The following is a 15,403-nucleotide window of genomic DNA, read 5'->3' as shown; positions in this document are numbered from 1 at the left end:
GAGTCTCTGTGGAAGCAAGAAATTACCATCCATTGAAATCATCATCAAAGCGTATTTATCATCCTGCCGAATCTTTCCAGCCTTGAGCACTGGGGACTTCTGTGTGTTTATGGCACGCTTCTTGGAGGTTACAGTAAATAATACTCAAGTAAGTACACCAGGGTGTGGAGTGTTTAGTGCGGGCTTGTTCCAAAGCCTTAATAGGATGAATCTGGAAATGAGGCTTTGCAGGTTTGATCAAAGGACAGGTGTCTTTTAATGTTGGGTTTTAAGGATCTCAAATTCTCATGCTTAGCACCTGGGCAAAGGGGACACTAAGCAGTGGCATTTAGGGGCTTGTGCAGTCATTCTGCTGATGGTAGCTCAGGAAGGATGTAGGAGATCTGGAATGTGGACTCCCACAGGGGCCTTTCCTTAAGGACCTGGAGCTGGATTGGGGCAAACAAGGTTATTAGTTCTAAGGTCTTAATCATCTTCATGTTCCCCAGTGCCTGGCACATGATGAATAGTCATTGAATGTGTGAGTGAATGAATGAATGAATGAATGAGGTTATGAAACAAAGTCCTTGGTCAATAGGCCACATTTTTTGTTAGCTATTTACTAAAATATCTAATAACTGTAAGGATCAGAAGCATCTCTCAAGTAGGAGCTGAGAGTAATTTCAAAGGATGAAATCATGAAAAGAATGAGACCACTGTCTCCAAGATTCCATGGGAGGACAGAGTCCTAACTTTGCTATCAGCTAACAAACACAGCTGGATTGTTCTCAGGAACACTAACCCGCCCTTTGTACTTTGTACTTCTCTGACTAAGCACCAGTCCTTCCCCTCCCTCTAAAACACCCATATCAGAATGGAGCTGAGTGCTTTCTCATATTGTGAGGCATTTTAAAATAATCTCACTTCTAACTACTGTGGAAGATATTTTATATGACCTGGAGGGCACCTCAAAGTTTGACCAAAGGATGGCCTTGAGTTGAATGTAGCTTAAAGTCTCAGACCAACACTACCCTGGATTCAGGACTGGGAGCTATACAAACTAAAATCAAGAGCAATGGGCACTGATTATGAGACAACAACATGGGACTATACCTTGAAAATCACAAGTGCACCCAACATATTATTGGACCCATCAACCTGTCAGCTCCCCAGATCCATTTAAAACCCTCTTTCCACGGGCTGGGGTTGTGGCTCAGTGGTAGAGCACTTGCCTAGCACATGTGAGGCACTGGGTTTGATCTCCAGCACCACATAAACAAACAAACACAACTCTCTTTTCCATCTGATCTTGGAGACAGATTTGAGCAAAAATCTGTTTCTCATTGGTTAACCTTCAATAAATATCCTTCTTCTTGCAAAACTAGTGCCAAGGAATTGGCTTCTTTGCATGTAGGCAGTAAGTCCTTGCAGGGTATCAATCAGATATGATTGACATGACTGCCCAGTGTTTAAGACTAGTTCAGTCATTCAGTGTTTTTCTCACCCATCCCCACCCGCCCTGTGTTCAATAAATCCATTATCTCAAGAATTATTAACATGGGCTGGGGCTGAGCTCAGTGGTAGAGTGCTTGTCCTGCACGTATAAGGCACTGGGTTTAATCCTGAGCACCACATAAAAATAAATAAAGATATTAAAAATATATATTAAAAAAAGAATTGTTAGCATGACCATAAATCATTGTAATCCTGGCAGGAGGTATATAAGATGAAAGAGGTAATAACCAGATACAGAAAGGGAAGAATACATGACTAAGGCTGCAAGGGAAGGCTTCAAAGAGGTAGCATTACACCTGAGCCTTGAACACTACAAATCCCTTATTGGAGTCAATTGTTTTACTAAGAAGAGATAAGAGGTAAGAATCTCAAGGAGGAGAAATTATGCAAACAGAGATGAAAAGGTGTGAAACAAGATTTTTTTTTAAGGAACAAGGAGCTTAGCTTATAGATATAGAAAAGATAAGTGAGGCATAGAACCTAAATAACTTTGAAGAATTTAAAATTTTATTATGTAAGCATCTGATATCTTTGAAAAGTTTTGAGAAGGGGTGTGACCTGATTAGATTTACAGTTAGGAATCAAACCCTCTGGTATGAAGGTAAAGAATAGACAAGGAGGGGCTGGGGTTGTGACTCAGCAGTACATCGATTGCCTAGCACTTGTGAAACACTGGGGTTGATCCTCAGCACCACATAAAAATAAATAAATAAATAAAACAATAAGATGAAGATATTGTGTTCATCTACAACCAAAAAAAAAAAATAGACAAGGAGGGAAAGAGAGACTTTTCATGTTCTCGCTCCTTAGAGACATTGTCATTTCCTATGGGTCCAACTGGGTACAGTAGTGCATGCCCGTAGTAATCCCAGCTACTTGGGAGGCCAAGTAAGGCAGGAGGATCACAAGTTCAAGGACAGCTTGGGCAACTTAGGAAATACTTTGAAAATCACAACTGCACCCAAGATATTATTGGACCCATCAACCCTGGGTTTGACCCTGTTTCAAAATAAAAAATCAAAAGGGCTGGGAATGCATCTCAATGGTAGAGAGCCCCTGGGTTCAGTCCCCCCTACCAAAAACAAAACAAAAACAAACAAACAAATGGGGGGGACAAATAGGTCCAGCAGTAAAATATGGAAGCAGGATGTGAAATGAATTTCCCAGATACCATAAAGAATGAATTGTCAGGAGTTAGCAATGGAGAGATTGAGAGCTGATATTCAAGCTTGCTCCTAAAGTTCCGAAGTTTCCAATTTACCTTACTGCAAGAATAGGGACTTCATTACAAAGAGCCATGTCTAAGGAGATGCCAGTAAACATAAAAAAAAAAAATGTTTCCTGCTTTAGCATGTCATTCATACCTGGTAAATGTTTATTTCCTTGGCAACCTCCAAGGAAGGTTCTTATGGAATATTAGAGTCACTTTACAGATTACCTGGTTTAGAGTTTCTCAAAATAAGTTCCTCAGATTATTGCTTCTCCCAATGCTATATGTACAAGTGATTTTATAATAAAAAACTCTGGAAATTACTGTAGACTCTCTACCTTTTGTAGCTTCACACATTAATATTTGTAGAGGAACAAAATTTTTCTCATTTTTTAAAAGTCCCCTACAAATTAATTTTCTCAGCTTGTCTTTTTTATATGAACTATATTATTCAGAAGAACATACTTTTGAGTGAAGTTAGTTTAGCACAACTCAATTCATTGATCAGAAAAGTGAGATCAGAGGAATGAAATGGAAACTTTCGCAAAGTCATAAACCTGTTCAGTGGCAGAGTCAGGACTAGAGTCTCATTTTTACAACTTCTTATCCAGTGCTTCTCTCACTACTAGGTTTTAGTTTCTCTGAAGATGGCCTATGTCTCTTTCTTAACCAGGGGTTTGAAGACTCCATTTGTCCTATCTTGCTCTGTTCTCTCCTTTCCACCTCAGGCAGGAAGCTCTTTCAGGTTGGCGAAGAGCTTAACCTCTCTTTGTCATCTCTTCGTACCTTTCTAGCAGAAAGACAACATTGGTTGCTGAGTACTTGGGGACCAGTTGAGAGGAAACCTCTCAATTCACTCTGACCCAGAATAGAGTTCCTAATCTGGCCCCCTGTCAGCCAAAGTCTCTTCCTTTCAAAATGAAGAATATCCTTCATTCATTTTATTGGTCCCATTGCTGTATGTACATCTCTCAAAATACTGTCTCCCTCCTTCCCTGAGTCTGATCTCAGCAGCCAAGGATCTTTGTCTCGGTGCTGCTCTCTGACCTCAGTTATTGAGGTCACACTCCTGGGAAAGCTCCCTCGGTTGAGCTGCTCATGGTGTGAAACTATAAAAAAAAAAACTATTTCTCCACAAACTCTTACTTTCCTCAGGGAAGCGATTTGGGTTGTATATTTCCCACACAGTGACACATTTTGTAGATACTGGCTAAAATGAACCATCTCTGGCTGTTTATAAATGTTGAGGAGTGTTGAATGTAACACATTTCATTTCCCACAAAATCATACCTCTAGTGAGAATTCAAGCAGAGACACGCATAAGAATAATCTCTAGCATACGTTCTAACTGTACAATTTACAGCTTCTAAGTATTATTCCACAGGGGTGGAGGAGACTAAAGGAGATGAGGTAACACTGATGGGTGCCCCTGGAATAGAGCTTGGACTAGTGTGTTCACATAATGGGACCATAATTCATTCTCACCCTTCTTAAGGAGGCTGTTTTTATTATTCCTCTTCAAGACAAGACTGATGCTTGACCTGTATAATGTCCAGCCAGCTAAAAAAAAAAAAAAAAAAAAAAAAAAACCTGGAACTGAAATCTAGGTTCCCTGGCTCTTGAATGCTCTATGTATTTCCTTTAAACGCCAAGACATGTTCCCATTCCCAGATTCCAAGCATTCACTTTCAGGCTCTGGTGGGAACTGCTGGGCCTGTCTTTCATCTACTCACTGTCCCACAGCCAGCTGGATGGGAGACTTGAAATTCTCCATTATATACGGTTCTACGTGATTGCACAATTAATCTGTGAGCAGAGGGAACACAGACCCAGGTATTTCTTCGTAAATATTAGGATGCTGGACGTCATTTGGTGAGCCATGGAGAGCCAAGAAAAGGGGTTTTGCGTAAGATTGGAAGACTTTAAACGTATTTAAATTTGGACTGTAAGAAAAAACATGAAGCAGAGTAAAGAACGATCCTGCACATTGCATAATGGTAATGTTGGCCAACTGGCCTGTAGAGTAGCTCACTAAATATGGTAGTGGTAACTTCCTAAGTGCATGTTGGATACCATCTGTATTCATCACAGTTTTCCAGAGAAACAGAATCAAAAAGAATTATTTCAAGGGATTGGCTCACATACTTCCTGGGGCTGGCAGGTCTGAAGTCTGTTGGGCAGGCTAGCAGGCTGGGAACTCAGGAAAGATTTGATGCTGTAGTTTTGAAGCAGAATGTCTTCCTTTCCAGAAAAACCTCTTTAAAGGCCTTCAACTGATTGGAAAAGGCCCACCCTCTTTACTGAGATCAATCACCTCTACATAAAGTCAACTGATTGTGGCTATTAACCACATCTATGAAATGCCTCCACAGCAGCCCTAAATTAAGCTTTCATTAAATAACTGAGTACTAGGACCTTTGCAAGTTGGCACATAAAACTATACATCACCTCAGCCAATGAGGAAAAAAATGGATATTTAAATCAGTTGCTTAAAATGAGCATTAATAGTTTATATATAAAGCTTCAAGAACTACCTTCTTAAAATTTGAAGATCAAATAAGTTTCCTCTCCATCAACACATTCTTGGGAACCATCATATCCTTGGGGCTATCTTGCTATGTCACTGAAAATAATTTTTCCTCTAAGACCATCAAAAACCATCATGAAATACTTGTCTTAGGACAAATTTTCCTCGGAAATTCACTCAGTTCTGAATAGAATTTTGTTTCTATCACTTTTTCCCTGATTTATTTAAGCTGGTCAGCCTGAGAATAGCCTTGAAGGAGACAAATACAATAAATGTTCCAGAAAAATAATATCTACTTCCTTTAGAGTAATTTGTTGAGTGCCCTTCATGTTACTTTTCCCAGTGAAAATGCTTTCCACCCAAATTAAATAAAGATTGATAGAACCACTTGCCATTCCTCTCCTGTCCCCAACTTAAATGAGAAACCACAAGGAAGATTCTTTTTCCCTAAGGAGATCTCACCACTTTTCCCTTTTAAAGGTGTTTGGCTTCATTTTGCTGTAGGTATAGGAAATAATTATATCTTGAATTTGGAGGCGGTGCAATTTGGCAGAGGATGGAAACTTTTACAAGGATAATTGATGGGCATCATCACCATCAAGCCTACAAAGATGAAAAAGACCCAAACACTTCTTGGCAGGTCTGCTCATTCAGGGAAAAACATTTGAATGATTTATGTATGGAGATAAAGGGTGGATGCCTGTGTTCATTTGCCAAAGAGCTCCTCAGATCACTTCAGACTTCCTGAATTTCCACTCTGAAGGTTAAAGTTTGGGTGACTTAATCATTAGAAAGAGAAAACTAAAATAAAATTGACTTTCATTTACCTACCTGATGCATAATAATAGCCTAAATATCAAGAATATGAATATGATTTCAATGTAGATTATTAACTCAAAAGACTATTGCAACATCATTTATTTAATTGGGGATATTTGCCACTTGGCAAGAATCAGAGACTTACGTGTTGCTGAAAGAACTTAGTTACCCTTTTTCCAATATGCCATGGAATCTTGGAAGCCACCAGGTGGAACTGGGTAATACATTTTCCCCGAACGTTGTTCAGCATCCATAAATTTATAAGGGGCAGATATGTCCTCTGAAAATAAAAGGTCTAGAACTGTGACTGTTTCAAGTTCTGAAATTTTGGGGTATATTTTCTCCAAAGTTTTATATTTGAACTTTCTCCAAAGTTCAAATATATGAAACTGAGTTTAGGACTGGACTGGGATGACAATGATCAATGATTAGGTGGCATGGAAGGATAATAAATGCCCAAGAGGAAACCTAGCATAAAAAAAAAGTGATGCTGAACTGGTGACAAGTATACCACTGTTTAGATTTTTGGTGGGGATTTGTTGGTTCTTGTTAGAGAATATGGCTAACAGTAGAATCCCTTCCTACTGAGCCAACTTGACATTTGATGGTACTTTGGGGAAAATGGTCACAGATGTGCACATGTTATATCACAAAAGAGTTGCATGTTCTGGGAACCTGTTTTAGTCCACTTTTTCATTTCTGTGACCAAAATACCCAACAAGAACCATGTAGAGGAAAAAACGTTTATTTGGGGCTCACAGTTTCAGAGGTCTCAGTCCATAGATGGCCTACTCCCTTGCTCTGGGCCTGAGATGAGACATACCATCACGGGGGAAGAGCATGGTGGAAGAAAGCAGCTCAGGACATGACAACAGAAAGCAAAGAGAACTCCACTTAGCAGGGGAAAATATAAATCTCAAAGGCATGCCCCCCAAGAGCTACCCACTCCATCCACACCCTAACTGCCTACAGTTACCACCTGGTTAACCCATATCAGTGTATAAAGCCAATGATTAGGTTACAACTCTTATGATCTAATCGTTTCATCTCTGAACACTTCTGCATTGTCTCACCCCTGAGATTTTTGGAGGATACCACATATCCAAACCATAACAGAGCCTAAACTTTTTTTTTTTGCTTTGGGAAGCTTATGACTGAAATTATAAAGAACCATTTTTCTAGTACATAGAAGATGGCTTTGGGTGAATGGGAAGATGGCAAATGAAATAAGATAAGAAACTTAGGAGATAGTTATGCGGTATCCTTAGGAGTCCTTTGGAATATCTAGGAATAAAAATTTTGTATTTGTTACCCATTACCATGTGAAAATATACCCCAGAATTTCAGAACTTGTAACAACAAGCATTTATAATCTCCCATTTTCTATAATCAGGAATCTGGGAGTGGCTTCTCTGAGAGGTTCTGGCTCAGGGTGTCTTGTGAGGTTGCTGGCAAGCTGTTGGCTGGAGCTGTGGTCCTTTGCAGGCTAGAAGGAGATGGTCTTCCAAGCATGCTCATGTGGTTATTGGCAGGCCCCATACCTCACTAGCTATTTACTATAACTTTAGTTCCTTATTACAGGGACCTCTGCTAGTCTTGGTCAGTTCAGGCTGGTATAAAAGAATATAATAGACTTGGTGGCTTATAAACAACAGAAATTGATTTCTTACAGTTCTGAGGTCTGGAAGTCTAGGATCAAGGTGTCAAAATGGTTGGGCTCTGATGAAGGCCCTCTTCTGAAATGCAGACTGCTAACTTCTCATTATATCTTCACATGGGGAGAAGAGAGCTAAATAACTCACTGATCTCTTCTTATAAGAACATAAATCTTATTCATCTGCTCTTGTGTCTGAATTACTTGCCAAGGGCCCAAAACCATCATTGAGATTAGGATTTCAACATATGAATTTAGGGGGCAGGGGGACATACGCAGTTCACTGCACTGCCTGAGAGTCCTCATAACTGGCAGCTGGTGTTGCCCAGATTGAGTGATCCAAGAGGAAAATAGGGAGATCAAGACAGAGCCTTAACAATCTCAAAAGTGACACACTATCACTTTCACCATACCTGATTGGCCACATAGACCACCATTGTTTAGTGTGGGAAGGAACAAGACAGGGTATGAATACTAGGGGGATGGAGATCATTTGGGACCATCTGAGAGACTGGTTATATAAAAACTGAATGTCCTAACAATTTAGCTGTTGGTAAATCTAGATCAACAACAAGAAATTTTGTGTCTAAAATAAGACCCGTCTTATAGTAGATGCCAAATTACTATTAAAGGCACTGTGATTTTATCTTGCAGTCAAAGCTGGTAAGATATGGACTCTGGGTTCTATTTGTTTCCTTTATTATACATTTGTTATTATATTTATTATAATTTTTTCAAGATTCAGCTGATTTGCTTATAGTCACTGACCACAGAGGAAAGCAATCTCCCTTCTTTTTAGTGGAAAAGAAAATTTAATTGATTGTATAATTTTTACTAGACAAAATTCACATTTGATATATGGTTGACCTAGTTCTCTAGAATATTCATCAAGTATATATTCGTAATATTTTTTGAGGAAAATGTAAAAGTGAAAAATCACTAGGACTTATTCTGAAGCAAAATAGCAGGAAAATCAGGTATAGATTTTCCTATCATCTGGCACCTGAGACTTATATAACCAAAGCTTACCTGTGAGATGTGGCAATATCATAAAACTCTCAGATTTACTTGAAACTGGAGCACATCAGATACACATCGGATGAAGAACTAAGACTGACTCCTTAGTGAGGACTAACCATTCCAACTCATGAAATCAGGATTCTTATTCAATATTGTATTAGTTAGGTTCTTTAATGAAATTGAACCAATGGGTATAGGAGGTAGATAGATAGATAGATAGATAGATAATGAGAAATTGGCTCACATGATTATGGAGGGCAAGAAGTCCCACAATCTCCTGTCTGCAAGCTGGTGACCTAGGAAAGTTGGTGATGTAAATCAGTTTGAGTACAAAAGCCTGAGAACCTGAGGAACCAGTGGTATAAATCCCAGTTTGAGGGCACAATGAGAAGAAATGAGATTTCCAAAAGTTCAAGCAGGGCAGCAGGGTAGGGGGAGGCAAATTCCTCCTTCTCATTTAGCCTTTTGTTCTGGATGGATTAGATGATACCCACCCACATTGGGGAAGGTGATCTATTTTATCAAATTCATGGATTCAAATGCTAGTCTTATCCAGAAATACCCTCAGAGACCCATGCAGAAGGTGTTTAATCTGGGAAACCCCAGGGCCCAGTCAAGTTGACTCATAGAATGAATCATCACAAATATTAATAATTATCATTGACATCCTAACTTTAGTACTTAAAGCCAAGTGATTTTCCTAAATTTTCACAAAGGATAATCATGGAATATCTATCTAGATCACTTTAATTATCTTTTCCTTAGAATCATCCTCACCCAGAAATAGGTCCTACAATCATGTCACTACTATAAGATCTACCTCCCTGGTCACAGTTGTTTGAGTTAGGAATTGGTTACCTGACCAAAAAAAGGATAATCATATTCTATTCTCAGCATGTCTGAATTGGGACAGAGGGCTGGTATACCAGTCACTGGAATAGAAGAGTTATAAAGCAGTATAGAGTGTCATCTAACTCACACACAAAAAAAGATGACGAGTGGAGAACACTTACTTGTCAGACTGTTCTAGACCCTATTGAGACTTATCTGCCCTTAGATTCCATGATATTTCTCAGTATCCTTTCAAAAAAAACTCCTTTTTTAAAAAAAAAATTATACAAGCTAGTTCAAATTGGATTTAGTTCCCATATCAAACCAGTTTTATATACATCAGAACATTGAGAAGTTAAGTGACTTGCACCGTACCACTGGATCATGAAGAGGCAGCAGAGATGAAATTAAACCAATACCATTGATTCTCAAATCTATCATCTATCTCTTATGCCTTTCTCAGCTATCTTATGTGACTCAACCTCCTATGAGATTCATTGTGGCCATATGACTTGTTTCGATAGAAGAAGCATAAGTGAAGGTGACAAGATTCATTCTTAGTGGGGATGTTAATTACCAGTGCTTAATGTCTACTCCTGCTTCAGCAGCCCTGTGCACACAGTGCAGAGGAACGATAAGATCAAAGAACATGCAACACTGAAGAAACACAGAGAAAACCAGTCCAGATCCTTACCTTAATTGACCTCTCGTGAAAAAGAAAAACATTGGTGGTTTTAAGCCACTGAGGTTTTGGAGCTATCTGTGCAATTTAACTTATTTTAGCATATTCAACTAACTATACCTTCTTCTCTAGGCCTACTTCTGATCTTGATTTCATATCAAATTAATTCCAATTTCTCCTTCTCTCAGAGCTATTATTTTAATCATATATGGCTATATGACAAACTACTCTAAAACTTAAAACAACAATGAGTTTTTTTTCCTTATTCTGTGGGTTAACTGAGCTCAAATGCATGGTTGCTCTGTTCCAGGTAGGGTATCAGAAGGTCACTGAGGTGGCTGCATCCAGTTGTGAGCTTGACTGGGACTGGAATGGCTGGAGACCTCTCTCCTGGTGGCCTCTCATCACTTAGAAGTCTAGTTCAAGGCAGTAGGTCAAGCCCAGTGGCCCAGATTCACCCACACCAGCCTCTGTGGGGCCCACATAGCAGGCCTGATCCACCCATCCCTCAGTGGAGCAGACACCCTGCAGAGCCTAGCCTTTGGCGCAAGACCCCCATTCTGACCAGCAGACTACCTCAGGAGGTCAAACCCAGCGGCCAGATCCACCCACACTGGCCTTTGTGGGGTTCAGGTGCACAGCAGGCCTGATACATCTCTTTCTTGGCAGAACAGACACTTGCCGGAGCCTAGCCTCTGGTGCAGGATCATCCCTACTGACCAGTGAACTACTGCAGGAGCCAAAATCCATCCCAGACCACCCACACCAGCCCATAAGGGATCCAGGCTCTAAGTAGGCCCAGTTCACCCCTACCCCAGAGGGGCAGACACCACCAGAGCCTACCCTTTGGCACAAGACTGCCTCTTCTGACCAGCAGATTACCCCGGGAGATCAAGCCCAGATCCATCTACTCTGACTTATGCAGGACCCAGATCTAGAGTGCAGTAGCATTCATTGAGGGACACCAGTAGAGTCTGTAAGCCCAACATCAAGGTGAGGAATAGACAATCTGTAAAGGTACTACAAGAATAAAGGGATGAAACTGTAATATCTCAGATCCACACTGCAAGAAAGGAAGACACATAGACAACATGAAAAAACAAGGGAGGAAAGTGCCCCAAACAAACCAGGACACTATAATAACAGAACCCATGGACAGTGAAGTTGGTGAAATATCAGAGAAGGAGTTCAGAAGGTTCATAATTAAAATGATCTGTGAATTAAAGAATGACCTGAATGAGCCAATACAGAGAAAAATTGATCACTCCAACAATGAGATAAGAGAGCAAATACAGGTAGCAAAAGATTATTTCAAGAGAGAGATAGAGACTCTGAAAATAAACCAGTCAGAAATCCTTGAAATGAAGGATACAATAAATCAAATAAAAAACTCAATAGAAAGCATAGCCAACAGACTAGATCACTTGGAAGAAAGAACATCAGATAATGAAGACAAAGTATACAATCTGGAAAATAAAGTTGATCACACAGTGAAGAAAGTTAGAAACCATGAACAGAAAATACAAGAATTAAGGGACAGCATCAAGAGACCAAATCTAAGAGTTAGTGGGATAGAGGAAGGCACAGAGTTTCAAACCAAAGGAATGCACAATCTCTTCACTGAGATACTATCAGAAAATTTCCCAAGCATAAAGAACAAATTGGAAAACCAAATACAAGAGGCTTACAGGACACCAAATGTACAAAATTATAACAGATCTATACCAAGACACATTGTAATAAAACTGTCTAGCATACAGAATAAGGATAGAATCTTAAAAGCTGCAAGAGAGAGAAATCAGATCACATATTGGGGGAGACTAATTCATATCTCAGCAGATTTTTCAACTCAGACCCTCAAAGCCAGGAGATCGTGAAACAACATATACCAAGCTCTGAAAGAAAATGAATGCCAACCAAGAATCTTATATCCAGCAAAACTAAGTTTTATATTTGATGATGAAATAAAAATCTTCCACGATAAACAAAAGTTAAAGGAATTTACAACTAGAAAGCCTGCACTACAGAACATCCTCAGCAAAATATTCCAAGAAGAGGAAATGAAAAACAATGATGAAAATCAGAGGAGAAACCAAGTCATGTTAAATACCAAAAATAAACAAAAGTGGCTGAGAATACAAATCATGTCACAATAATAACCCTGAATGTTAATGGCCTAAACTTACCAATCAACAGACATAGACTAGCAGATTGGATCAAAAAAAATAGACCCAACAATATGCTGCCTCCAAGAGACTCATCTCCTAGAAAAAGATATCCACAAACTGAAGGTGAAGGGTTTGGAAAATCATACCACTCGCATAAACTGCGGAAGCAAGCAGAGGTTTCCATCCTCATATCAAATAAAGTAGATTTCAAGCTAAATCCAATAAAAAAGGACACTACATACTGCTCAAGGTAACCATACACCAACAAAGCTTAACAATTATAAATATATATGTCCAAACAACGGAGCAACTATGTTCATCAAACTCTTCTCAAGTTTAAGAGTCAAATAGACCACAACACAATAATTTGGGTGACTTTAACACACCTCTTTCATCACTAGACAGATCTTCCAAACAAAAGCTGAACAAAGAAATTATAGAACTAATTAATACAATCAATAACTTAGACTTAACTGACATATATAGAATATTCCATCCTTCAACAAGAGAATATACTTTCTTCTCAGTAGCACATGGATCCTTCTCTAAAATAGACCATATACTATGCCACAAAGCAACTCTTAGCAAGCATAAAAAAGTAAAGATACTACCCTACATTCTGTAAGATCATAATAGAATTAAATTAAAAATCAATGATAAAATAAAAAATAAAATCCACTCCAACACCTGGAGACTAAATAATATGCTACTGAATGAACAATGGATTAAAGAAGACATCAAGGAGGAGATTAAAACATTTTAGAGGTGAATGAGAACACAGATACAACATATCGAAATCTCTGGGACACTAAGAAAGCAGTTCTAAGAAGAAAGTCATTGCATGGAGTTCATTCCTTAAAAGAAGAAAAGGTCAACAAATAAATGACTTAGCACTACATCTCAAAGCCCTGGAAAAAGAAAAAAATCAATACCCAAAACAGCAGAAGACAAGAAATAATTAAAATCACAGCTGAAACCAATGAAATTGAAACAAAAGAAAAATTGAAAAAATTGACAGACCCTAATGAAGAGTAGTAGAGAGAAAACTCAAATCACTAACATACATGACAGAAAATGAAATATCACAACAGACCCTAAAGAAATACAGAAGATAATTAGGAATTATTTTGAAACCTGTACTCCAATAAAATAAAAGATATCAAAGCATCAACAAATTTCTAGAGTCATATAATTTGCCCAAATTGAATCAGGATGATATACACAATTAAAACAGATCAATTTCAAGTGACAAAATAACAGACACCATCAAAAGTCTACCAAGCAAGTAAAGCCCAGGACCAGACAGATACACAGCCAAGTTCTACAAGACTTTTAAAGAAGAACTAATACCAACACTCTCCAATTCATTTCAGGAAAGAGAAAAAGAGGCAGCACTTCCAAACTCATTCTATGAGGCCAATATCACCCTGATTTCAAAACCAGGCAAAGACTCATAAAAAAAACAAAACTTCAGACCAATATCTCTAATGAACATAGATGCAAAAATTCTCAATAAAATTCTGGCAAATCAAATAGAAAAACATATCAAAAAGATCATGCACCATGATCAAGTGAGATTCAACCCAGGGATGCAAGCTTGGTTCAACATACAGAAATCAATAAATGTAATTCATCACATCAATAGACTCAAAGATAAAAATCATATGATCATCTCAATAGATGCAGAAAAAGCATGTGACAAAATACAGCACCCCTTTATGTTCAAAACACTAGAAAAACTAGAGATAACAGGAACATATAGCAACATCACAAAGGTTATCTATGCCAAGCCCCAGGCCAACATCATTCTAAATGGAGAAAAATTGAAGGAACTCTCTCTTTCACCACTTTTATTTAACATAATTCTTGAAACACTGGCCAGAGAAATTAGACAGATGAAAGAAATTAAAGGGATACACATAGGAAAAGAAGAACTCAAATTGGCACTATTTACTGATGATATGATTCTATACCTAGATGACCCTAAAAGTTCCACCAGAAAACTTCTAGAACTAGTAAATGAATTCAGCAAAGTAGTAGTATATAAAATCAACACCCATAAATCAAAGACATTTCTGTATATCAGTGGCAAATCCTCAGAAAGAGAAACAAGGAAAACTACCCCATTTTCAATAGCCTCAAGAAAAAAATACTTGGGAATCAACTTAACAAAAGAGGTGAAAGATCTATATAATGAAAATTACAGAACCCTAAAGAAAGAAATCAAAGAAGACATTAGAAGATGGAAAGATCTACCTTGCTCTTGGATAGGCAGAATTAATATTATCAAAATGACCATACTTCCAAAAGCACCATACCGATTTAATGCAATTCCAATGAAAATTTCAATGACATTCCTCATAGAAATAGAAAAAGCAATCATGAAATTCATCTGGAAAAATAGGAGACCCAGAATGGCTAAAGCAATCCTTAGCAGGAAGAGGGAAGCAGGTGGCATCACTTTACAGACCATAAACTACACTACAGAGCAATAGTAACAACAACAGCATGGTATTGGCACCAAAACAGACTGGTAAACCAATGGTACAGAATAGAGGACACAGAGACTAACCCACAAAACTACAATTATCTTATATTAGACAAAGGTGCCAAAAAGATGCATTGGAGAAAAGATAGCCTCTTCAACAAATGGTGCTGGGAAAACTGGAAATCCATATGCAATAAAATGAAATTAAACCCCTGTCTCTCACCATGCACAAAACTCAACTCAAAATGGATCAAGGACCTACGAATACAAACAGAGACCCTATGTATAATAGAAGAAAAAGTAGGCCCTAATCTCCATCATGTGGGATTAGACCCCAACTTTCTTTATAAGACTCCTTTGACACAAGAATTAAAATCAAGAATCAATAAATGAAATAGATTCAAACTAAAAAGTTTCTTCTCAGCAAAAGAAAACAATCCGTGAGGTGAACAGAGAGCCTACATCCTGGGAGGAAATTTTTACCCCTCACACATCAGATAGAACACTAAT

The sequence above is a fragment of the Ictidomys tridecemlineatus genome, chromosome 10 (assembly GCF_052094955.1).
Source record: "Ictidomys tridecemlineatus isolate mIctTri1 chromosome 10, mIctTri1.hap1, whole genome shotgun sequence".
NCBI lineage: Eukaryota > Metazoa > Chordata > Mammalia > Rodentia > Sciuridae > Ictidomys > Ictidomys tridecemlineatus.
This window is presented reverse-complemented; position numbering follows the sequence as displayed.